This window comes from Neoarius graeffei, chromosome 16, assembly GCF_027579695.1.
Source record: "Neoarius graeffei isolate fNeoGra1 chromosome 16, fNeoGra1.pri, whole genome shotgun sequence".
Taxonomy (NCBI): domain Eukaryota; kingdom Metazoa; phylum Chordata; class Actinopteri; order Siluriformes; family Ariidae; genus Neoarius; species Neoarius graeffei.
This window is the reverse complement of record NC_083584.1, coordinates 32,723,712-32,748,329: the sequence shown is the minus strand read 5'-3', so window position 1 is coordinate 32,748,329 and position 24,618 is coordinate 32,723,712. Positions and strand designations below refer to the sequence as shown.

The window sequence follows — 24,618 nt, the reverse complement described above, 5'->3', positions numbered from 1 at the left end:
TCCCAGTCGTCATCATCGTAAACAGAGATCTTTGTATTTGTTAAATGTAGGCTAATGCCTACATTATTTATGTTTTTGGCCATGATGTTGGTTAAAATTTCCTCATCTCATCTCATCTCATTATCTCTAGCCGCTTTATCCTGTTCTACAGGGTCGCAGGCAAGCTGGAGCCTATCCCAGTTGACTACGGGCGAAAGGCGGGGTACACCCTGGACAAGTCGCCAGGTCATCACAGGGCTGACACATAGACACAGACAACCATTCACACTCACATTCACACCTACGGTCAATTTAGAGTCACCAGTTAACCTAACCTGCATGTCTTTGGACTGTGGGGGAAACCGGAGCACGCGGAGGAAACCCACGCGGACACGGGGAGAACATGCAAACTCCGCACAGAAAGGCCCTTGCCGGCTACGGGGCTCGAACCCGGACCTTCTTGCTGTGAGGTGACAGCGCTAACCACTACACCACCATGCCGCCCGGTTAAAATTTCCTATACAGTTAATATATATAGTATTCATTTGAGGTATGTCATTTAACTATTTCTCATCTCATCTCATTATCTCTAGCCGCTTTATCCTTCTACAGGGTCGCAGGCAAGCTGGAGCCTATCCCAGCTGACTACGGGCGAAAGGCGGGGTACACCCTGGACAAGTCGCCAGGTCATCACAGGGCTGACACATAGACACAGACAATCATTCACACTCACACCTACGGTCAATTTAGAGTCACCAGTTAACCTAACCTGCATGTCTTTGGACTGTGGGGGAAACCGGAGCACGCGGAGGAAACCCACGCGGACACGGGGAGAACATGCAAACTCCGCACAGAAAGGCCCTTGCCGGCTACGGGGCTCGAACCCGGACCTTCTTGCTGTGAGGTGACAGCGCTAACCACTACACCACCATGCCGCCCGGTTAAAATTTCCTATACAGTTAATATATATAGTATTCATTTGAGGCATGTCATTTAACTATTTATAATTTTAAAAAGATGGCAGTTGTATTATATATTAGTTCAGTCCTGCATTCTGACTGGGACGTAGAAAGTTATGATAGGTTTAAATACATTCTACCTAAGAAACAAGAAAGAGCAGTGGAAAGAAATTTAAGAAGAACAACTTTATTCATCACACGTACACTTGTGAAATTCCTCTCTGTATTAACCCAGCTGAAGCAGTGAACACACACGTGAGCAATGAGCACACACACACACATACCCAGAGCAGTGGACAGCCATACTACAGTGCCCGGGGAGCAGTTGAGGGTCAGGTGCCTCGCTCAAGAGCACCTCAGCCTAAGGCCACCACATGTTATCCTAACCGCGTGTCTTTGAACTGTGGGGGACACTGGTGCACCCAGAGGAAACCCACAAAGACACGGGAAGAACATGCAAACTCCACACGGAAAGGCCCCCGTCGGCTGCTGGGCTCAAACTCAGAACCTTCTTGCTGTGAGGCGACAGTGCTAACCACTACTCCACCGTGCCGCCCCTGTAAATTTAGTCCATAAATTTAAAAAAAACACTGAATTCTACTGTGCCTAAATTCATATAGTAACTGCTTTACAAACTATATCTGTTATACATCGGTATGTTCAAGAGAGACAGCTTTAAACTGTTTGTTCAAGGAACTTCAAGATGAAAATTGCCGAGTATTAGCCCTCTCATCTTCTTTCAGATAATGTGAATGAAAATATTTATTGATGTGACTATAAAATGGTTTACATGTGTTTCTGTTGGAGGTGGGAAAACAAGGCAAATAGTAACAGGAATTGGAGGGGACCTGGTCCGTCTGATGGATGAGAGGGGGCCAAATTTCAAATCCATCCCTCTCCACTGGCTACCCCATCCCATTCTCCAGTCTCCCCTCCTACCTCCCTCTTGCCTGGCCACAGACACATGCCTTTTGTATGGAAGGAACCAGAGAAACACCCTGTCTCTCTCAGTGGAAAAAAATACTAAGAGAGTTAGTGAGAGGGGGACGGAGACAAGAGCCAAGGAGAGTGGAGCTTCCAGGTACTTTGCCCCTAGTTAAAAGCCCAGTACATGTGTGTAGCAAGAGTGGTCAGAGCCTAGCCAAGCCAAGCACCCTGCCTCATGCTTCCTCTCTCCTGCACTTTCCTCCTCTCGCTCTCTCTTTCCCTCCTCCTTTGCACCCGTGAGTGAGAGCGCACAGTCATTCAGAAGGTGTGTCTGAAATCTACTTCAAGTCAACTGGGAGACAGCTTTGCAAGGACATTTTTCTTCCTCATATGGACTTAAATTTTCTCCAGAGACAGAAATAAGAACCAAAAAAATCCATAAAGATTTTTTTCTCCTGATTTTTTTTTTTGACATCTTAAAAATCAATATCTCACTGAATCTAAGTTCTGCGATAATCCACAAACATTTTCATTTATTTCTTTCATCACATCTGCTGTATTTCTGAAGAGAAGAACATAGCATACCTGCAGAAAGTACCTGCCTGAGATCCTGAGATATCCCTGAACTACTTCTTCAAGCAGAAGAGCAAGGTAATTGCACATCTGAATCTTTACTTTGCCTGCTTCCACTCACAGCTGCATGTCATCTTTGAAATTGTTTCTCATATCACGTTGCTGTAAGCCAGTGAGGCTGAAGCCAAGGGCAGTAGTGAAAGAGAGGGGAAAACAGTGGGCTTTATTTCTCAGTCATAAGACTTGCATAATGCTCATTGCACTGTTAAGACTAGGCACAGAGTAATGTTCAGCTGATTAACAAATATGCAGTATTTTACACCGTTCTCTCTCATTAATATTTATGAATATTCTCTTATTGCTAAATGCAGTCATGGGTTTAATAATTGTTGTCATTTTAAATCTATGGACCATATTTTTGCAAGTTTTTGGCATTAAGGTTGCCAACTCTCCAACTTTGTTGCAAGCTATTTGATTAAAGACAGAAGTGACTGAGTTTAAACTTTCTTGTGCATGTCTATGTTTGTTTCCTGGTCACTGTGTCGTAGGTTTCAGGTAGTGGGGTGAGGAAGTCGCACAGCTGTTTTAGAGAGCAAGTTATATAACGGCTCTACAGCCACTCTGAGCGACACCTAGGATTGTTTGGTCTATATTGTGCTATGCATCCTGTCCACTATCATATCTAGCCTCTCTTATGAACACTTGCTTGCCCCTCAGCCCCAAAAAGGGGACATTTGAGCAGCCATCAGGTGCACTGTGCCTCATTAACAAGCATGGGGGTGTAAGCTTTATATTAGCATTTTTTTTAAATATTGCATTTCAACCAAAATGTGTCCTTTTCACTTGGGATTAATGAGAAAGTGTGAGTTTTTGGAGAAAGACAGAAGCAGAGAAATGGACACATTGTGCTTTTATAAAATGTCCTGCTTAAATTTGTGCTGAAGAACAGTACTCAATAATAAATATTTTTCTTGTGTGGATAGCGGAACCCTGCTTCGGTGGTCTGGAAAAGATAGCACATTCTCAAAAACAAAAACGCTGGCAAGTGTACTAAACAACTAAAGTGTGATTATAAGCTTAAGTGGCGGAGGTAGCACAGTCAGAACAACGTACGTCCCTGACAGCTGACCTCTTGCATGGAACAGAAGTTTGATAAAGGGTGCCAAATGCTCTCTGGAGCATCTATGGTGTGTTATAAGGTTTAGGAGAGAATATTGAGTAATGTGTAACATTTGGTTCATATAGGACTAAGGAAAGACATGCTCCTGTGTTTTCCAGCCTAATCTCCATCTACCACATCTGTAGCATGTGTGAGTGATGACAATAGGCAAGAATGTCCACAACTTTTCCTCTGCTGAGAAAACATCACAGTTGTTGATTTTTCAGTAAGTCAATAGGTCACGTTTGAAGATGTCTCTTCCTGTCTCATCCTGAAACCTTTTTTGTTAGAATGTAATGGTTGTAACTTTGAGTTCTCATTGCATAGCCTAGTCATTTATTCTGAGCACTTTGGACAGAGTTCAACAGCTGCCCTTAGACTTCCATTGTATGTTTTTCAAATCAGTAGATTCTCTGTTCTTTCCAGATTATTAAAGTGTGTTGAATTTATGATCCATGATCCATGGTAATTGCACATACAGTAGAGATAAGGCCAATACAGAGTTTGAAAACCACTGGATTTGTCATTTAAGGGTTATAATACTATGCTTACCCTTAAATTAATTTAATTAGTTGTTTGCTTGGTTGCTTGTTTTTGTCTTTTGTTTTTGTTTGGCTTGGGTTTTTCTTTCAGTTTTGGTTTTACCATTCATTTATAGTAAGCTACAGTAAGAGATGTAGCAAGGTATTTTGCTTCTTTCTAGAAAGAAATGCTCAAAAGTAGCATAATTATCTGCCAATAGAACAAGATTATTTCAAACTTGAAATTAGTAAAAATGTTTAGAAATAGGCTTATTAATCATACATTTTGGTTATTATAAATGTATACGAGTAATACTAGATAAATTTGACTATGTTCAAGATATTTCCTCTTACTAAGATGTCATTTTTTTGCAGCATAGGGAACATTTCTTCAGATGCATATCCAGCTTGGCCCGAGACTGGACCACCAATGCCGCAAATGTCTCAATGATTTCAAAAGAAAACTAAGTGATTCCTCGACCATTGAATAGAGGAAATGGGGGGCTCTGGTAATTTTTTTTTTCCTCCAGTCTCTACAGTAAGAATGTAAACATCCTTAATTGCATTCAAAAAAAAAATCCCTGGGCACCAATGGCACATGATACACATGGGATTTTCACTGTAGTAGATACCTTGAAGTCAGTTACCATAGCTAATGGTGACCCATTGCAAACAATCAGAGCACTTTTACAGCAATGTGGCTCAGTTCCCCTTCCTAACCCTCCTTCACAATGTAGTTAGGAAATCACAGAATAACAGAGAGAGATACTTTGGCTCTCTCTGACAGTAATGACAAGAATTTGCTGTAACCATGGATGCCCATCTCTGGGGTGGCCTGTTTCTTCACTGTCTGCTTTTATGATGCTAGTTAGTGCTGTCATGCAGGGGCTTTTGAAAAGTATGTAATGCTTTATTGCACTCCCAGCCATCTGACTCTGGCCTTGATATATGGACTGGTCATATTCAGTGCTCACTGCCTGATGGAGAAGCTTCTACTCCTCAACAAACCACCTGTGTGGTTAAATTTAGGCAATATATTCTCAATGAAGCTATTTCATAAGCTTTTAAGTCCAGAAACCATATCTATCTTGGGAAGGTTTTTAAACAGCTCGTGTTTTCCTCTTCTCTAGCACTCTTTTTCTTCTGAGGAGTGGATGCGAAAATTCTTTGGCATGGTCGCCTGCTCTGGAGAGGCTGAATACATGAAAAAGAAAAGAATAAGACTTGTATCCAATCCATTATGGATTTTTTTTTTCATTCAGTCTGTAATGGAGAACTGCAGTTTTACTTCCCTGTTGAGATTTTTCCATGCTGAAGGAGTCAGTCATGAGACCCATGGAGACCCAGTACAACTGGATAAACTAGCAGGTTGAACTTGTGCACTCCCTAAAATTTGGGCCAAAAGATAAAAGTTAAAATATGGATGGAGAGTTTTACTGCAAGAACAGACTACCCATCTTGCATCGCATGACTTACAGTAAAACGTGCAAATATATCCACTCCAAATCCATCAGAAAGTATGCTAAATGCACACTCTGATGTGGAAGTCTCTCACTATTTGTCAATAAGAAAAACTCAAAATATTTTACTGTCCTTTAAAATGATTTAGGTGTATTTTGTGAATGTATGCTTCTAAAGGAAAATGACCTCCACTCTCTTTCACAAGGCACAGAATGAGGCAGACAATTTGCTGTTATATGGCTCCTACATGAGTAACCTATTATTTCTGCTGATAAAGAACAGAATGCAAATTTGGGATTAGTTTACAGCTTCACTTATGTGAAGTGATGCACTGAGTAGACTTGATCTGGAAGTCTATTTTGTATATAATTGGACCAGTATGTGTAGGAACAAAGAAAAGCTATTACAGCAAGCATCGTATAACCAGAAAACAGTTAAATAATGGCTTGATACCATAAGGTTAGGCAAAACATTATAGCTTCATACTTTTTTATATTTGTCATAACCATTCTGAGTACAAGAAAAATGGGGAAATATATCTGAAGTATTTATATTTAGTTTGCTATTATTTTATTTATTGATTAAACAATTGTTGTTTTTTAATCTCCTCTAAAGTGGTCACAAAAGTTGCTTCCCAGTAATCCCACAAGAGGGCAGCATTTTTGACATGTTACTTCAGAAGGGAACCGTGTTTCAGAGGAATGTTACAAACACTGTCCCACCCCAGCCTGTGCCAAAACTTTTATAAGTCTAGCCATTTTAAAGCATAGCTCTGTCTTTCTCCTACATCACAGTTGTGCCAATCAAGAGCATTACCACATTACTTATTGAGTTGTGTTATGATTTTCCTTTAGCTTTGTTCGCTTCATTTACTTTGTTGTTGTTGTTTATATCATGAAAATGATATTGATGGAGATTGGAATTTGTACATATTCATACACACATTTAATATCTGCGTAACAGTGAATTCCATGGCTACATACTGTAAATCCTGTAACATAAATCCTTGTGTATATTTAATGCAGTTGAGAACCACAGCAGTTGAGAATCCTGTGTACTTTGAATCTTGTCATTCCCAAAGAAAGCAAAGGGAAATTTTTAAGAGTTCCTGCATGTTGGCAGAAAGGGTAGGCCTCATACCTGCTAACAGGAAATGAAGGAGAATACCACTCATTCTCCAGGAAAAGTAAAGCAAACGCCTGCCTGCCTTCCAGGAACCCACACCCCCATCTTTCACCATTACTATTTGTTCCTCACTGCTTTTTGCTCCCTGAAAGGGAGTCCACAGTCCAGGAACTCAATGCTACAAACCAAGAAGTGCATTCCTTTCTCAGGCACTCTGCCTTTACTCAGTCTCTGTATTCTGTGCTCCTGCTGCACACGATTGTAATTCCACCCGCCCTCCACTTAGGGAACAGCAGACTGAAGCAAAACAGCAGATGAGAAATCACCCTCAAATCTGTCGGAAACAGCACTTTGGCACAAGTTTGGTCTGCAATCAGCACGGTACTTAGGCCATGCTAGCGATTAGATAGTGTGTGCTAGTGTGTGTCTGCACATTTCATAAGTCACAGTAAGATGTCAACTAAGATTATTTCCAACAGGTTTAACATCTTGTCATTGAATTCCCATGTAGTGTACAGAAACAAACCTGGACAGGGAAAGAAGCAGCCTGTAATTGAAACTTGGGTTATATGACGGCTAATCCAATCATTAGTTGTTTTAGTGGGCCTTCTATCTCTACATATTCCACAGAGAACAAATATTTTCAGTTTTCTGTGTCATTTTTATTCATTCTATGACCATGTTCTTACATTTAACTACTGTATATGCTTTGCTAAGAAATTTGTCCAGCGCTGCTCCAAGGCTGCTGAAATCTAACACTACTCTGAATAAATAAACATTATACTGTACTATGAAAGATATTCATTTCACGTTGGCTGGCATCAGTTCGCTATATTGGCTTTCTTTTAAAATGGGAATACATGAGAAGTTCTCACTTCTCAAAATATGTTCACTTTTCAAGTGGTTAAAGTTGTAAAAACACTGTGGCTAAGTTAGGAAATATGGACACTGAACATATGCTAGCTAATGACCCAGGCTTACAATTTAGCTTGCACATCTTATATATGAACAATGCAAAGGGTGAATGACACTGGAAATTAGACAAAACCTTCATGAACGTCAACATTTTCCTCAAATGTGTTGGTAAATTAATAAGAAGACACAGTATAACCAGACTTACACTAAAATTGACCATAAACAAACCCTTCCATGGGTGCTGCCACATTCAAAATGGACACCACAGGAATACCACAAGAGCAGGCTGTTCGTATGTAATCATCTGATGAACATGATGAACACAACCTCATGTAGTAGTAGTAGTAGTCGTAGTAAACGTCATATAAGTACACTTTGGACTTGCCTTCTTTACCAAGAAGGTAAATGAAAATCAGTAAAATATGATGTGGTTTTACATAGAAAATTACAAAGTACAAGGCATGGAAGTGCTTTATATTAAAAGTGACAAGAACAGCATAGGAAAATATCGTCCACGATATAGCAATAACAACAAACAAGGTAGCCTGTTGAAAAGTAGTTGGGGGACGAGATGGTTAGCGAAATACAATGAAAATTAGTTTGATATTTTTCCAGGAAATTCAGATATGAACAGGCAAAACATATACAAAGCCCCAATTTTTACACTCTAGTAAACAACCAAGCAGAAAAGATGGTTGTCTCTGTCTTGTCACTTATTATCTAATGTCATGATATATGGGTGCTATTGTTAACTTAATAAATACCCTAGATCCAAACACTACAATATTGCCTTCTCGCAAATATAGACGGAGCAAGCTTTGAAAGAAAATTGCTAATATATTTGAGTATTGATATGTAATAATATGTACTAATAATATTTAAAAACTACAAGGGCACTCTGTAGAGTGTATACCTCCGCCAAGCCACATATCAACATCAAAATCAAATCACTTGAACCTCGGATTAAACTAAAGCTGTACACCAAATTTCATCAAAATCCATTCACTGCTTTGTGAGTTATGTTGGGAACAGACAAAAAAGCCTGGATACACATACATATCCAGATTTCATCAAAATCGAATCAATTGTTCCTTGACCCATGACCCACCTTTCCTCAAAATTTCAATCAAATCCGTTCACTACTTTTTGAGTTATGTTGGGAACAGACAAACAAACAAACATAGCCGAAAACATAACCTCCTCCAACAAAGTTGGTGGAGATAATTAGGTAGGTTTTTTTATTATAATAAAGCTAAAATGTAAGCACATATTGAACTAAGTTTTTTTTTTATGCTCACACTATAATGTGAGCCTTATTCCTTCTGAAACATGCTGAACATTATCTATAACTGTATGAGTAACAGTGTGGAAAGTAATTTAACAAAGACAACTAAACAAGTTTAAGCTCTGTTGTATTTTTGCTAGAACACACAATGTACACCAATGCATTGTTTCTTAGAAGAAGACATACAGCTGCAGCTGAAAGAATCAGAGGTTGACGAATGAAGCCCGTTGTCCAATAAATCTGCAAAATCAGATGGCCCCATTGGGGCGTCATCTTAGTATCATCAGCAACTTCCGACTTTTAGAACATGTGTTGGCTTTGCACTGCACTCTCTCTGTGTTGAAGATTTGAGCACGACACTTTGCAGAATAGTGATAAAAACAACACTGAGTTTCTGTACCTCGTTGGTGCTGTCTGTGAGTTCCTGTCCCTCATTTTAGCTGTGGTTTTTCTCAAATGTTGTGTTAACCCTCCTAAGTTCTGCCAGGCCTCTTCTCAGATTCTCATCTCTCCTGCATTTTCCTTGCTTTCTCATCTCTGTTTTTTGAAAATGCTCTGGACGGCAACGAGTTTTTCCATTCCATTGGCAGTGGAGAGAAATAGGGAAGCTTGTCGGGTGTCTGTTATTGTTTTTCCTTTTGCTCACCATCAGCTCTGTCAGCAGCCTCTTTCTTATTGCTGGGTATTTGTAAATGTCTCTACCATTAGAATCAAACCTTGCTTATCAGCACTCTTTCTATGGATGGTTTCTCACACTTATGGACTAAGTGTAGATCTGTACTCTCACTAGCAAAGGTTATATATGATGTGTGTTAATGTTTTTCTTTTCAGAATAGTATTAATCACTGAGCTTTTTCTCTACATATCCCTGACATTCCTGGTTATGTACATAAACTATTGGCTCTGCAAAAATCAGAATAAGATACTATATGCTTTTAGTTCTCTTTTATGATTTCTTTCTTTTTTCTTTATAGTATTCACTTTAAAAATGTTTCAATCAATAAACAAAAATACTTTCAATGTTCTGTAATTACATTTAATTTTTTAAAATAATATTATATATAGAAATATGGGGGGTTTTAACGCTATGAAAAGTGCAATATTGTGAGTGTTTTATGTTTCTTATATTTTTGATAGCTTGAAATATATACTTTTAAAAATTATTTTTATAGTCTAACATTTTATATCTAATCTATATCTTTTCAATAATATATAAAGTATATTTTATTTTATATCTGTTGCATTGGGCGGCACGGTGGTGTAGTGGTTAGCACTGTCGCCTCACAGCAAGAAGGTCCTGGGTTCGAGCCCCGGGGCCGGCGAGGGCCTTTCTGTGTGGAGTTTGCATGTTCTCCCCGTGTCCGCGTGGGTTTCCTCCGGGTGCGCCGGTTTCCCCCACAGTCCAAAGACATGCAGGTTAGGTTAACTGGTGACTCTAAATTGACCGTAGATGTGAGTGTGAATGGTTGTCTATGTGTCAGCCCTGTGATGACCTGGCGACTTGTCCAGGGTGTACCCCGCCTTTCGCCCATAGTCAGCTGGGATAGGCTCCAGCTTGCCTGCGACCCTGTAGAAGGATAAAGCGGCTAGAGATAATGAGATCTGTTGCATTTTTATATATTCTATATTCAAATATTTGGATTTAAAATTTCTTTAACAATGAAGCTTCGTATAAAGTGTTGCAAGACATCTTTTGAACTCCACACAGCCATTGTATTTTCTTGCATATCAAGTTGTTTCGAAGCCAACATCCTGCACCATTGTGCACAAATATAATTAGAGATAATTATTTAATACATTATCTCTCTATAATTCTTGAATACATTATTTCTCCTGTTTTATATTTCTACTATTAAGGCAAGACAGGGAGGTAACGGGTGCAAAATTTTCAGCACTAGCAGAAAACAAGAGAGATGGGAATTTGTAGGAAGCTAACTAGGAAGAAGGTGCTGCTTCAGGCCTGGCCTTTCTCCCAAACTATTTCATAAGTCAATGTAATACTTTGCAGAGTAATTCATTATGTTTCTCCACACATCAAACCACTGTCCTAATCTTTTCCATCAGAGTAGGGTAGAAAAAAATGTATGCCTGTAGTGTGTATTCAAGTTTGTTAGATGTTTGATGTTCGATGTTTTGAGTATAGTGGATGTATTGACCCAGATTATTCCTGATGTCTTTCATACCTGATTTAACTTGAAGAAAATATGAATCTAACATTCAGTAAAATGTTCCAGGAAACTGAAGGGAAACACAGGGTACAATTTAAGCACCGGATCAACCAATGCACTGATTTGACTAAATGTGACATTTAGTATTCCTCTGTAGAATGAGTTTCTCATGTCTTAATCAACTGTCTAGAAAAGTGTATCTTTCCCTTGTAGTTTGTCAGGGTAAGGTCTCTATTTGTATGCAGGTTTTTCTTGAATGTTGTGCTACATTTCATAGAAAACCGTGGAAAACATTGAGGTCGGTGACAGAGCCACTTTAATAAGAGCTGAAGTCCAGCTGGAGGCACTTAGTCTGTGTTTTGTTTAACTCTATACCTGAACATCAGACCCCAACTGAAACAAAGGACTTGCTTTAGATTAAATAGTAGGCTGATGTGGTGTGTTTGGTAGACTTTTTTTTTATTTGCTGCAATGTTTAATTCAGTGTTCTTGCTCCCCTTTTCCCTTGAACCATGTCTGGCAGGAAATCATGACATGGGATTCCCAGACTAGAGCGAAAATCAGAACAGAGCCAGTTCTTCCACGGTACAGGTCTTTCAAATAAAACTTAAATTATAACTTTTCTTTGTGTTCTACAGCCAAGGTTTTCCCCTCCATACTAGCTATAGAAGTAGAGGTAGTAACTGATATTTTATTAGAACTGGGATAAATAATAGGGCTTTTGTGACTATTTAAACTCCACTTTAAAAAAATGAGTTGTGTTAACATGTGTTCACCAAGTGCCTTTAGGCTGCTTTTTGGAATGAATGAATGTTAACAGTACCTCAGTAGTTAATTCTCACCCTCAGTGAAGGTGGTATGTGAACTGCTTTATCTTTGTCTGAAGTAGTTTATTATTTAGTTATTCAAAAGGGTTTATATCATAGGTGCAGTCGATAAATTTCGCTCTAGTGCTGTATGTACCCATGCTTAAATTAAAAATCACCAATGGTCATGGATCATACGTGCTTGCAGCTGTGTTAATGCCTGCATTATAATAAGCAGATTATAGTTGGTTACCTCCCAAGCATTCAGGCAGTACTGAGAAGCCTTTGTCATATTATTTCTTCAAGATTTCCAGAAAAACTCCAGACCACCAAATCATTTTGTGTCACAGCATAGACAAGCTTGTCAAGATGGCCAAACATGAGGGCACCCATACAGGCTATATGACATCCAGTTCCCAAGCACAACTGGCCATTTATTTTCTGAAAAGATATAATCCATGGTAGCAATAGCAATTGGGGCGGCATGCTGGTGTAGTGGTTAGCACTGTTGCCTCACAGCAAGAAGGTTCTGGATTCGAGCCCAGTGGTTAACAGGGGCCTTTCTGTGTGGAGTTTGCATGTTCTCCCCCTGTCTGTGTGGGTTTCCTCCGGGTGCTCTGGTTTCCCCCACAGCTCAAAGACATGCAGTTAGGTTAACATGGAGCAACCTTGGGCTGAAGTGCCCTTGAGCAAGGCACCTAACTCCCAACTGCTCCCCAGGTGCTGAAGCATAGCTGCACACGGCTCTGGGTAGATGTGTGTGCATGCGTGTGTTCACTGCTTCAGATGGGTTAAATGCAGAGGACAAATTTCACTGTGCTTGAGTGTACATCTGACAAAGGCTTCTTGTTCTAATAAAGGAAAACATCAAAGAAAGGGCAATTGGAAGGAAACACGCAAAAAAGAACGGCTAGAAAACTGGTACAATCACTTCAAGAACCTTCTTGGTAATCCACCCAGCATCACAGATGAGGAAGAAGACATTTCAATCATACTTACGTAAGGACTTAAATATAAGGGAAGGTCCATTCAGCAAAGAAGAGTATGAGAAAGCAAAGAAATTCCTGGTTGAGGGAAAGACCAGTGGGGAGGATGGCATTCCCCCTGAAGTGCTGAAGAGGTGCGAGGACCTGGACGAAATCATCTTAGATTTCTGCAACAGAGCACTGATGGGTGGAGAAAAGCCAGACCAATGGTCCATTCTGAACATTGTGCCAATACCCAAATCTGGGGACCTTAGACTGGGGGGCAACTACCGTGGGATCAGCATTAGCTCACTAGTGGCCAAAACATATAACAGATTGATACGGAACAGGATAAAACCAGTACTAGACAAACACTTGAGGTACAATCAAAATGGCTTCAGGGTGGGTAAAACAATAGTAGGACATATACTCACTCTCTGAAGGCTGGTTGAAGGAGTTAAGTCTCATAACCTACTAGCGATAATCACATATATAGACTTCAAAAAAGCTTTTGATATGATCCACAGAGGCAAAATGCTGAAAATTCTGAGGGCATATGGCATACCTGAGCAGCTTGTAAACACTATAACAGGGATGTACAAAGACACAAAGACTAAAGTGATAACACCTGATGGAGAAATCAACGCATTTGAACTGCAAGCAGGAGTGCTACAGGGTGATACCCTAGCACCGTATTTATTTGTCATTGTCCTGGACTATGCACTTAGAGAAGCCATAGATGAAAAAGAGCAAGACCTGGGGTTTCAACTAGAAAAGAGAAGGAGCAGGAGAGTTGGCCCTAAGGTAGTGACCAACCTCAACTTCGCTGACGATATGGACCCTTTTCACGTGACGTCACGACAAACGCGGCCGCCATTTTGGATGTGTACTACCAGTAGTTTACCACAGCCAACATTGAGGAACGGCAGCAAAGAAAGTGTTTATTTTCAGCAAGACTTCTATCATGCCACTATATTGTTGTGCACCTGGATGTAGTAACCATCAACAAACAAGGCAAGGGTTATCATTTTATCGGATCCCGGTAGATGCTGACCGACGGAGAAGATGGATAGCGGCACACCAACGCTTGTGTAGTGACCACTTTGTTGGAGGTAAGACGAATAAAATTAGCCAGAAAAGGCATTACATTGCTGTTAACATTCTGTGGCGGCGAGTGTGCAACCAAATAGGCTAAAATAACCCATTGTAACCTCTTTGTTCTTCTGTAGTAGCTATTAGCTAGCGTTGTGTTCCTTTGCTGTTGGTAGACTGTAGGACAGATCAGAGGCAGTGTCCTACAAACAGCGCTTAATTTGAGGGGGAGCAAGCCGGAGCGCGCTCCGGAACCTCGGGCGTTGGCTCCGGCAGCTATTTACACTGGATCCGGTGATCCGACACCTCTTTTGACTATGTAACAAAAAACAAAACAAAACAAATAATTAAATTAAAAAATGCGAGTTTATTTAGTGTTAATGTCTGATTTTGATATCTGTCTTGTTGGTGATTTCTCTCATGAAACGACATCCACAAAATATCTGCAGATGAACTTAATTTGCAGTGTTATTACAAAACATGCCCAGAAGCGCAGCGCAGCGCCCCCTCCCCTCTCCTCTTTTTTTCCGCACCGGAGCCACTCATCCTCTGCGCTCCGGGACCTCCCACTTTACAAATTAAGCACTGCCTACAAATAAGTGTTCAAAATAAGAGGAACATGTATTTGTCTCTTAAATCCAGGCCGTTCCCTGTAATCTGTAACAACGGTTGGAGAAAGTAATGGCAAATAGTGAGTGCACAAACCATAGAAGGTAAACTGTACACGGCGCCAGGGCAGTGTGATGGTATGTCTACTTTTAGATTGTGTTAGCTTATCAATGAACACACTCGTCACTCGATGAGTTTCACGTCTTTACGACGGATACTTAAATGTGTGTTAGGTATTATTGTTGCAGTCTAAGCAATCATTGTAGCAGCTAGATGAGCGAGAACCGAAAGGGTCTGTGCCATAAACCGTTATTTCTGTACGGCGTTGCTAATGTGTCATTACTGTTGTTATTTCTCCCTCTGCTCGCCCTGTAAATGCCCTACGTCGCTGGATAGCGAAGGTATTTTCTGCATCTCGCTCCTTTTTCTTGTATGTTCTCCGTTTGTCGCCTTCCTCGCATTCAAACCAATTCGAGCCGAAGTCCGCTACATGTCCAAAATGGTGGTCGCGTTTACGAAGGTCACGTGACTGAAAAGGGTCTATAGCCCTACTGTCAGAAGAGATCGACTAAGCACAGAGACTACTCCAGAATGTAGAGTCATCAGTAGGGAAGGTTGAGCCCACAATGAACACTGGGAAAACCAAGTACATAGCTTTTAACCAGAAAGACCAAATCTGCCTCAAAGCCAGTGACAGTACAGCACTTGAAGAAGTGGAGGACTTCAAATACTTGGCGTCTCAGATGAGAAGCACTGCAAAAGATATCAATGCCTGCAAAGCAGCTGCATGGAGGGCCTGCAACAAGCTGGGCAGGATATGGAGGTCAAACATGTCAAGAAAGCTAAAGGAGAAACTCTTCCTATCTACAGTTGAAACAGTATTGCTTTATGGATGTGAAGCTTGGACAATCACTCCCAAACTACAGAAACAACTAGATGGCTGCTACACCAGGTTACTAAGAACAGCTTTTAACATTCACTGGAATCAACGTATCACCAACAAGGAGTTGTATGGGGAACTGCCAGGGGTCTCAAGCAAAGTCAGGGGCAGAAGACTACGCTTTGCGTGGCATTGCTCCAGAAGGGACAGCAAGGTAGTTGTTGATTTAATACTCTGGAGGCCGAAACACGGAAGGAGAAACCCTGGCAGGCCACAAATGACTTTCATACACAGATTTACAGTCAGATACTGGATTGAGACCAGAGGACCTAGAATCTGCAATGAGAAATCGAGACATCTGGAGTGCCATTGTGATTCAAGAGGGAATCTTGACATAAGTAAGTTCTAATAGATTGGACTTTTGCCCTTTTTGTAAAGATAAAAGAGATAAAACATGCTGAGAATCAAGAAAAATAAAAACATAATTTTTCTACAATCTTTTAAACAAACCTGAGTAAGAGCATTTGAAAGTTAGGTACCTATAGATTGATATACCTCACCTTATTTCAACTTTTTGAATAATCTTCCAAATTCCCAAAACATACAACAATTACTTAGTAATCATCTCCAAGGAGATATTCTCTTGCCAGTAAACACAATATTTAATTAGTGTGTGCTTCTAATCCATTACCAAAGTGTTTCATGTGGCCTACAGCTGGTTACATGTACTTTCTCTCTCCGTTTTTCCTTCCTCAATGCAGCCAATCAAAGCTCTATTTTTTTTTCGTTGCTGCTGCTCTAATGCAAACCAGAGATTTGGTGATTGGTGATGTGCCAGTAACTCTTCTTAAGCATAAAAACTCTTTCCTACCCTGTAGAAACACTGGGTGGATGGGAGTAAAGAAAAATTCTCATGTCTTACAATCTACAATATTCATCATCATGTGACTGTCTGCGTGTGCAGTAATTTTGTAAGCAGCATGTGGGAACTTTGATCTGAGTAGTGGTTTGGCAGTGGTTTCAAATTGTTCACTTGCCATATTTGCTAGGAGATAAATATTTGTATTTGATTATACAGCTGAAACTTTTGTTTCCTGTTTTTGTTAGTCATGTCACAAAATGTTCAGAACAATTAAGATGGGTGTGCAATCTCAGTCTAATATTTAATTTAAATGGGAAATGTTAATTTTTTTTGTCAATTTTTTTGTAGACATTTACCTCTTATAATGTGCTATGACATACTATACCATAGAGCTGTTCCATGCTAGGTTTTTAATTGGTCAGAATGCATTGATTAATTTCCTATAAGAGCACAGACATTAGTGCTGGCTGCAAGGTGTATATTAATGCACTTATGTTATGCTTTATATAGTAGCAACTTATATAGGGACTTTAAAAAAAAACATTTGTAATTCCTGACACAGTTAGGTTTTATAATACATTTTGGGAAGTGTTAGTGTGTTGTAACAGTAAGATCCATCCATCCATCCATTATCCATAACCGCTTATCCTGTGCAGGGTCGCGGGCAAGCTGGAGCCTATCCCAGCTGGCTATGGGCGAGAGGCGGGGTACACCCTGGACAAGTCGCCAGATCATTGCAGGGCTGACACATAGAGACAAACAACCATTTAGGCTACGTTTACATTACGTCGAATCAGCGGATCATCAGATTAACGTTCTTAAAACGATTCGCGTTTACACTAAAACCGTTAGCCGTGCACACAGCAACACCAATACGCGGATACGCTCGGCTCCGCAGGCATCCTGCGCTCCAAATCACTCCGCCCTGAACAGCGAGTGCCCTCTGGAGGGTGCGCACTCCGGCCCTGCGCAGCTCACAGAGCGCGCGAGTGAAGTGAACAAGCCACGATTCGGGACTGAGCCGCTGTGTGTGAGATCCCAGCGCATATCACTTATTACTTGCAAGTGGAAGGATGGCAAGCCTAAAGACAATCATAACTACACAATGGGCAGTATTTGCATCAGTATTTGCAGTATTTTCATACTTTTATACTCTTTAATGAAAGGTGATACAAGGCGGAAGTCTGCGCCGTTTTTCAGCAGTCGCGTCACATGACCAACGCCAGCGAATCAGGAAGGTGGATGTCACAGTGACGTTGTCCAATGAGACGCCAGCTAGAGCTCAGCACAGCGTATTCGCGTATTCTCAATGTTTACACAGCACCGGAGCTGATACGATCTAGATTGAATACGTGGACGCTGGCGGATTCCCGTTTCCCCGCTTTTTCAGGGGGGTTAATGTAAACGGACAGTGCATCCGTGAAGAAAACGAGACAGATACGGTCTAGTGTAAACGTAGCCTTAGACTCACATTCACACCTACGGTCAATTTAGAGCCACCAGTTAGCCTAACCTGCATGTCTTTGGACTGTGGGAGAAACTGGAGCACCTGAAGGAAACCAGACATGCAGACACAGGGAGAACATGCAAGCTCCACACAGAAAGGCCCTCGTCAGCTGCTGGGCTCAAACCCAAAACCTTCTTGCTGTGAGGTGACAGTGCTAACTACTACACCACCATGCCGCCCATAACAGTAAGATGTAAAGCTTTAATTGTTGCTTTCTCAACACAGGAAAGTCTTCAGGACAGAGGGCTTTGTGGTTTGTCTGCAATATGCAAGCAAGTGGATGTTCTGCAATATAGTACACTATATTATGAATAGGACATACACTACACTGTCTGTCCGAAAGAATGTGAACACCTGACCATCACACCCATATGTGGTTTTTCCCCAAACTGTTGCTACAAAGTTGGAAGCACACATATCTAGAATGTCTTTGTATGCTGTAGCATTAAAATTTCACTTCATTTAAATTAAGGGGTCCAAACATGCTCCAGCATGACAATGCCCTTGTGCACAGAGCAAGTCAGAGTGGTCTGCACAAAGCCTTACCACAAACCCCTGAACATCTTTAGGATGAACCGAAATGTAGACTCACTAATACACCTGTGGCAAAATGATCACTGTTATAGCAGCAAAGGTGGGGACCAACTCCATATTAATGCAATGCTTTTAGAATGGTATGTTAAACAAGCACATAAGGGTGTGCTGGTCAAGGGTCCATATACTTTGGGCCATATAGTGCATTTTTGGACACCTTTTTTCCCTCATGCTCTCAAATTAGGAGTTTCCCATATGCTTTTCCCACATTTCTCACTGCATACTCTTGATAGCACCTGTTTCTGTCATTGTGAAATTAGAATGGCCATTGTCATATTTCAGCACATAGCTTTGGTTCATGTTTATGAGTGCTACATGTTGCTGAATAACTGTACAAGTTTGTCTAAACAGCTTAGAACATATTTGTTCATAATTATATGGTCTCTCTTTAAAATATATCAGAAAGAATCTGTTTTTCTGACTTAACTTTCTGAGTTCATGATGCAGATATCCTCAGTCTACTATGAGAATTGAGTTCCCCTTTACTTGATTCATTATGGTCTGTGACCAAGCCATCGCCACATGTCATCATGGTAATATTGTTCAATTGATGAGATGTCAGCTGTGGGGTATCTAGAGTTCAAAGTCACCTGTAATATGAACCCTTGAGAAGACAAAGCCTGAATTGTACCTTTGAGCCTAAGATGAAATGAGGCTAGTCAGAGGGTCACCCATCCCATCTCCCAGGTGGAGATTGGCATGTTAGAAGTTGACCTCTCTCTACAAAGAATGTATGATCTCCTTCAATTCAAACATTATTATCCCTGTCAGATCTATTTTCCTGGCATTGGTTTCCTCAGTCAAAAACTTTGTAAGGAGAGCACACTGAGAAAGAATCTTCACCCAGACTCTCAGTAGTCCTCTAGATGCTGCATCTCTGTGTGGAAGGTCTGGTTAAAACCATGCACAGTGAGACTTTTGTGGAGGAAGCCCACCCTGTAGTCCACAGTAACAAAACCAGCTCACTAAATGTATTTTTGCTCCCCACACTCAAATGTCTCAAATGAACTTATTCTGCTTTCCATATTTATAATCAGGAAAGCAGGAAGCCCATATTTTTGAGTCACACAGCATGTGTCTTGTGTCAGTGATGTATTGTATTTGAGGTATTGTATACTAACTTATAATGATGCTACTGATTAATAATACCCATGGATAATATATCATGTTATTCATGTCATGGGCAAAATCATTGTGCATTTAAGCAATAATAGCTGTGATTTAGTAGTGGGCAGCACAGTGGTGTAGTGGTTAGCACTGGCACAGCAAGAAGGTTCTGGGTTCGAGCCCAGTGGCAGAAGGGGGCCTTTCTGTGTGGAGTTTGCATGTTCTCCCCATGTCTGCATGGGTTTCCTCCAGGTGCTCTGGTTTCTCCCACAGTCCAAAGACATGCAGTTAATAATAAAAAATAATAATAAGTTAAATTTATATAGCACCTTTCTCACACCCAAGGTCACTTTACAATTATAAGGAAAGGGGAAAAATTTTAAAAAAGTCCACCAAAGAAAGGTCAGGATGTCATTCCAATGGTGCAGCAGCCACAGTCCCACCCAGTTAGATTAACTGGCTTCTCTAAATTGCCCATCGGTGTGAATGTGTGTTTAAATGGTTGTTTTCCAAGCCCAGAAATGGGAGGGTTGTGGCAGGAAGGGCATCCGGCATAAAACTATGCTCCAATTAATATGATAAGTGGATCAATAAGGTCCACATGGACCCTGACCTGGCAACAGTGCTGGAAGAAGAAGAAGAAGAAGAAGAAGAAGAAGAAGAAGAAGAAGCTGTGATTTAGTAGCAGGTATGAGCTTACTGATGATATCTAATACATTATTAGAAAAATCATGCATTTAAAAGGTAACTTTTGGCTTGAAACAATATGTGATGATAACATCTCGATATTATCTTGGTTTTCTGCATCACTGCGAGTTTGGATTGTCAGAAAAGACCATCCTGTTTTAACAATGTAATAAAAACAAAAAGGAAGAAAAGAGAAGATGAAAGAAAGTGAAAAACAATACAAGGACAGCTGTTCTGTTTCTGCAAGTAAAATTACTTAATAAACATTATTTGGCCAAAGGTTTGTGGACCCTTGACTATCACACCCATATGTGCTTGTTAAGAAATCCATTCCATAGTTGGTCATCCCCCCCTTTGCTGTTATATTAATCTCCACTCTTCTGGAAAGGCTTACCACTAGATTTTGGTGTGTGGCTGTGGAGAGTTGTCCATTCAGCCACAACAGCGTGAGTGAGGTTAGGCAGGGTGGCCTGGCATTCCAGTTCATCCCAAAGGTGTTCAGTGGGATTGATGTCAGGACTCTGTGCAAGCTACTCCAGTTCTTCCACATCAACTTTGGTAAACCATGCCTTCATATACCTTGCTTTGTGCACATGGTTATCATCATGTTGCACAGGTTTGGGCCATTTAATCCCAACAAAGGGAAATCATAATGCTATAGTATGCAAAGACATTCTGTACAATTGTGTGCTTCCAGCTTTGTGGCATCAGTTTGGGGAAGAACCACATATGGGTGTGATGGTCAGATATCTACGTGGTTTTAGCTATATAATGTCACAGACACTATGGATAAATTAGGGATAAAATTAGCTCATGTTTAAAGTCCTTAATTTTCTGTAAAGCTGCTTTGTGACAATGTCTGTCATTAAAAGTGCTATACAAATAAACTTGACTTGACTATGCAAAAGTCTGTTATGTATATAAAGGTTTACTATGCATTTGTTAGCTATGCAGTGGTTAGCACTGTCACCTCACAGCAAGAAGGTTCTAGGTTCAAACCTCATGGCTGACTGGGGACTTTCTGTGTGAAGTTTCTATGTTCTCCCCATGCATGTGTGGGTTTCCTCAGGGTGGGCCAGTTTCCTCCCACAGTCCAAAGACATGAAGATGAGGCAGGGGCGTGTTTAGCCTATTTTTGGGGGTGCTCAAGCACCCCCAAAAACGAGCTCAGCACCCCCTAGCTCAGCACCCTCAAAAACACTGCTTTTGGACGTAATTTTCAGAAATAAGTGCCCTTGCGCACTGCGCAATGAATGTGTGCGCGGGCGTGTGTGTGTTCTTGAATTCACCTGTTACGTGATAGTTCTATGAGCAGTAAAATCCCTCTCCTCCTTGCGTCCCCTCTGATTGGGTTGCCTGTCCGCGCGAGCGCTTGCTACGACATGGTGTTTTTTTTAACTGGATTCCACGCTGATGAGGAACTCGAAGTAGCACCGGAGTATTACTGGCATAGCGAGATGTGAAGGTACGGACTGGAGTTACAATTGTTAAACACAACACAATAATATGCTTAATGCAATATTGATGTTCCCTGGTTGATGAACAGAATGATAAAAACGACATTTATCATCCATATCGAGATACTTTTGTGCAGAGCTGTACAAGTGCTACGGTGCTAGACCACCGTGTGTTAGTCAATTTTATTTAATGTAACACAGCGTTTACTAATGTAAACTAATGTAAAATCATAATAATACACACTATTATTACACAATACATAATAACACATTAATTAACAATTATCACTGTTCAAAATGAATAGCTCCAACATTACAAATGCAGTAGTAGGTCTTGTTTAGTTAAAAATATAACATAAATATTTGTATCAGTGGTTGTAAATGTGTAGATATCATAGTTTATTGGGTCAGCTTCTGTTAAAACATTGCATAAGTCTAGTCTTGTCTAGTCTAGTCTTCTTGTCTAGTTAAGTCTAGTCTAAATGCGGAATAAACGTGGAAACACTGTCGTTCAAGCCAGGTGCCTCTGTCAGCTCTGGGGGCTAAGCACCCCCAAAGATCAGATGCTAGAATCGCCCCTGAGATGAGGTCAACTGGCTCTGGCTACTCTAAATTGCCCAGAGGTGTGAGTGTGAATGGTTGTTTGTCTCTGTGTTAGCCCTGCAATAGACCCTTTTCAGTCACGTGACCTTCGTAAACGCGACCACCATTTTGGACATGTAGCAGACTTCGGCTCGAATTGGTTTGAATGCGAGGAAGGCGACAAACGGAGAACATACAAGAAAAAGGAGCGAGATGCAGAAAACACCTTCGCTATCCAGCGACGTAGGGCATTTACAGGGCGAGCAGAGGGAGAAATAACAACAGTAACGACACATTAGCAATGCCGTGCAGAAATAACGGTTTATGGCACAGACCCTTTCGGTTCTCGCTCATCTAGCTGCTACAATGACTGCTTAGACTGCAACAATAATACCTAACACACATTTAAGTATCCGTCGTAAAGACGTGAAACTCGTCGAGTGACGAGTGTGTTCATTGATAAGCTAACACAATCTAAAAGTAGACATACCATCACACTGCCCTGGCGCTGTGTACAGTTTACCTTCTATGGTTTGTGCACTCACTATTTGCCATTACTTTCTCCAACCGTTGTTAGAGATTACAGGGAACGGCCTGGATTTAAGAGACAAATACATGTTCCTCTTGTTTTGAACACTTAGCCCATGTTTACATTAGACCGTATCAGCGGATCATCAGATTAACGTTTTTAAAAGCGATTAGTGTGCACACAGCAACACCAATACACGATTCGTCTGCACACAGCAACACCAATACACGGATACGCTCGGCTCCGCAGGCATCCTGCGCTCCAAATCAGTCCGCCCTGAACAGCGAGTGCCCTCTGGAGGGTGCGCACTCCGGCCCTGCGCAGCTCACACAGCGCGCGAGTGAAGTGCACGAGCCACGATTCGGGACTGAGCCGCTGTGTGTGTGATCCCAGCGCAGATCACTTACCACTCGCAAGTGGAAGGATGGCAAGCCTAAAGACAATCGGTTTTTTTTTTTGTTTGTTACATAGTCAAAAGAGGTGTCGGATCACTGGATCCAGTGTAAATAGCTGCCGGAGCCAACGCCCGAGGTTCCGGAGCGCGCTCCGGCTTGCTCCCCCTCAAATTAAGCGCTGTTTGTAGAACACTGCCTCTGATCTGTCCTACAGTCTACCAACAGCAAAGGAACACAACGCTAGCTAATGTCGTTAGCTAATAGCTACTACAGAAGAACAAAGAGGTTACAATGGGTTATTTTAGCCTATTTGGTTACACACTCGCCGCCACAGAATGTTAACAGCAATGTAATGCCTTTTCTGGCTAATTTTATTCGTCTTACCTCCAACAAAGTGGTCACTACACAAGCGTTGGTATGCCGAGGGCTGCCAATCTGTTAATGGCCGCTATCCATCTTCTCCGTCGGGATCCGATAAAATGATAACCCTTGCCTTGTTTGTTGATGGTTACTACATCCAGGCGCACAACAATATAGTGGCATGATGGAAGTCTTGCTGAAAATAAACACTTTCTTTGCTGCCGTTCCTCAATGTTGGCTGTGGTAAACTACTGGTAGTACATGTCCAAAATGGCGGTCGCGTTTGTCGTGACGTCACGTGAAAAGGGTCCATAGACTGTTAACATGTCCAGGGTGTACCCTGCCACTTGCCCGGAGTTGGCACCAAGACCCCCAAACAGTATAGATAATGGATGGATGGATGTTTTTTATTAATAGATATTATATATTACAGATTAGTAGATAACTGATATAGAGGAAACTAGTAACTGAAAGAATGAGGTTTGCAATTAGTTAATAACATTATGTATGAAAAAAAATTTTTTTGAACAAAATATTTTCTTTTTTCCTGACACACTTTTTATAGCATGAATATAAATAGGCAAAACAGAGGAATGTGCCTGATAGAGGATAAAGTAATTAATCTAAGAATCTGCTCTTCATTCCTTGATCACCCTCTCCTTATAGCTTCATGAACAAGTTTGTTCAGCAAAAGAAGGGCAAAAAAACATTGAAGATCACATTGCTCAACCTTACTTGGCAAAATTTATCTTTTTTCCTTTCATGCAATTACAGTATAATCGATCATAAATAATGTAAAGTTGCATTAAAGACCATTTACTAGGTAAAGAATACAGTAAGAATTTCTTTGATAAAACTTTCAGATGCTTCAGTTGTCTAAATATCAAATGTTCTTTCAAAACCTTGGGTCCAGAATGCCATTCACCCACAAATAATACACTCATGCCTGCATTCAGAGACTTGAAATGAGTTGCAGGAACACATAAGAATCTGAGAATGGGCAATTTTATTGTGTTCACATAGATCCAGACACTGAACAGATCTATGTACAGATTTTTGTCACAGGATGTTCCTGCTTCAGCCGGGAGAACCTCGGTCTCAGAGGGCGTTTGTG

At 40.9% G+C, this 24,618-nt stretch overlaps 1 protein-coding gene across 4 annotated transcripts in view; it reads left to right on the top strand.

The window, feature by feature from the left end:
• The first annotated feature begins 1,981 nt into the window (after positions 1-1,981).
• The window catches only part of col8a2 (collagen, type VIII, alpha 2), an 82,422-nt gene continuing 59,785 nt past the window's right edge, over positions 1,982-24,618 (top strand). For 2 of the 4 annotated variants that reach the window (XM_060942818.1, XM_060942815.1), the window contains exon 1: positions 1,982-2,516. The gene's annotated coding sequence lies outside the window, so the exon portion shown is untranslated. Of the gene's footprint in view, positions 2,517-3,716; positions 3,824-4,596; positions 4,628-24,618 lie in introns of those variants that run through there. The other 2 variants (XM_060942816.1, XM_060942817.1) reach the window with 2 other exon arrangements.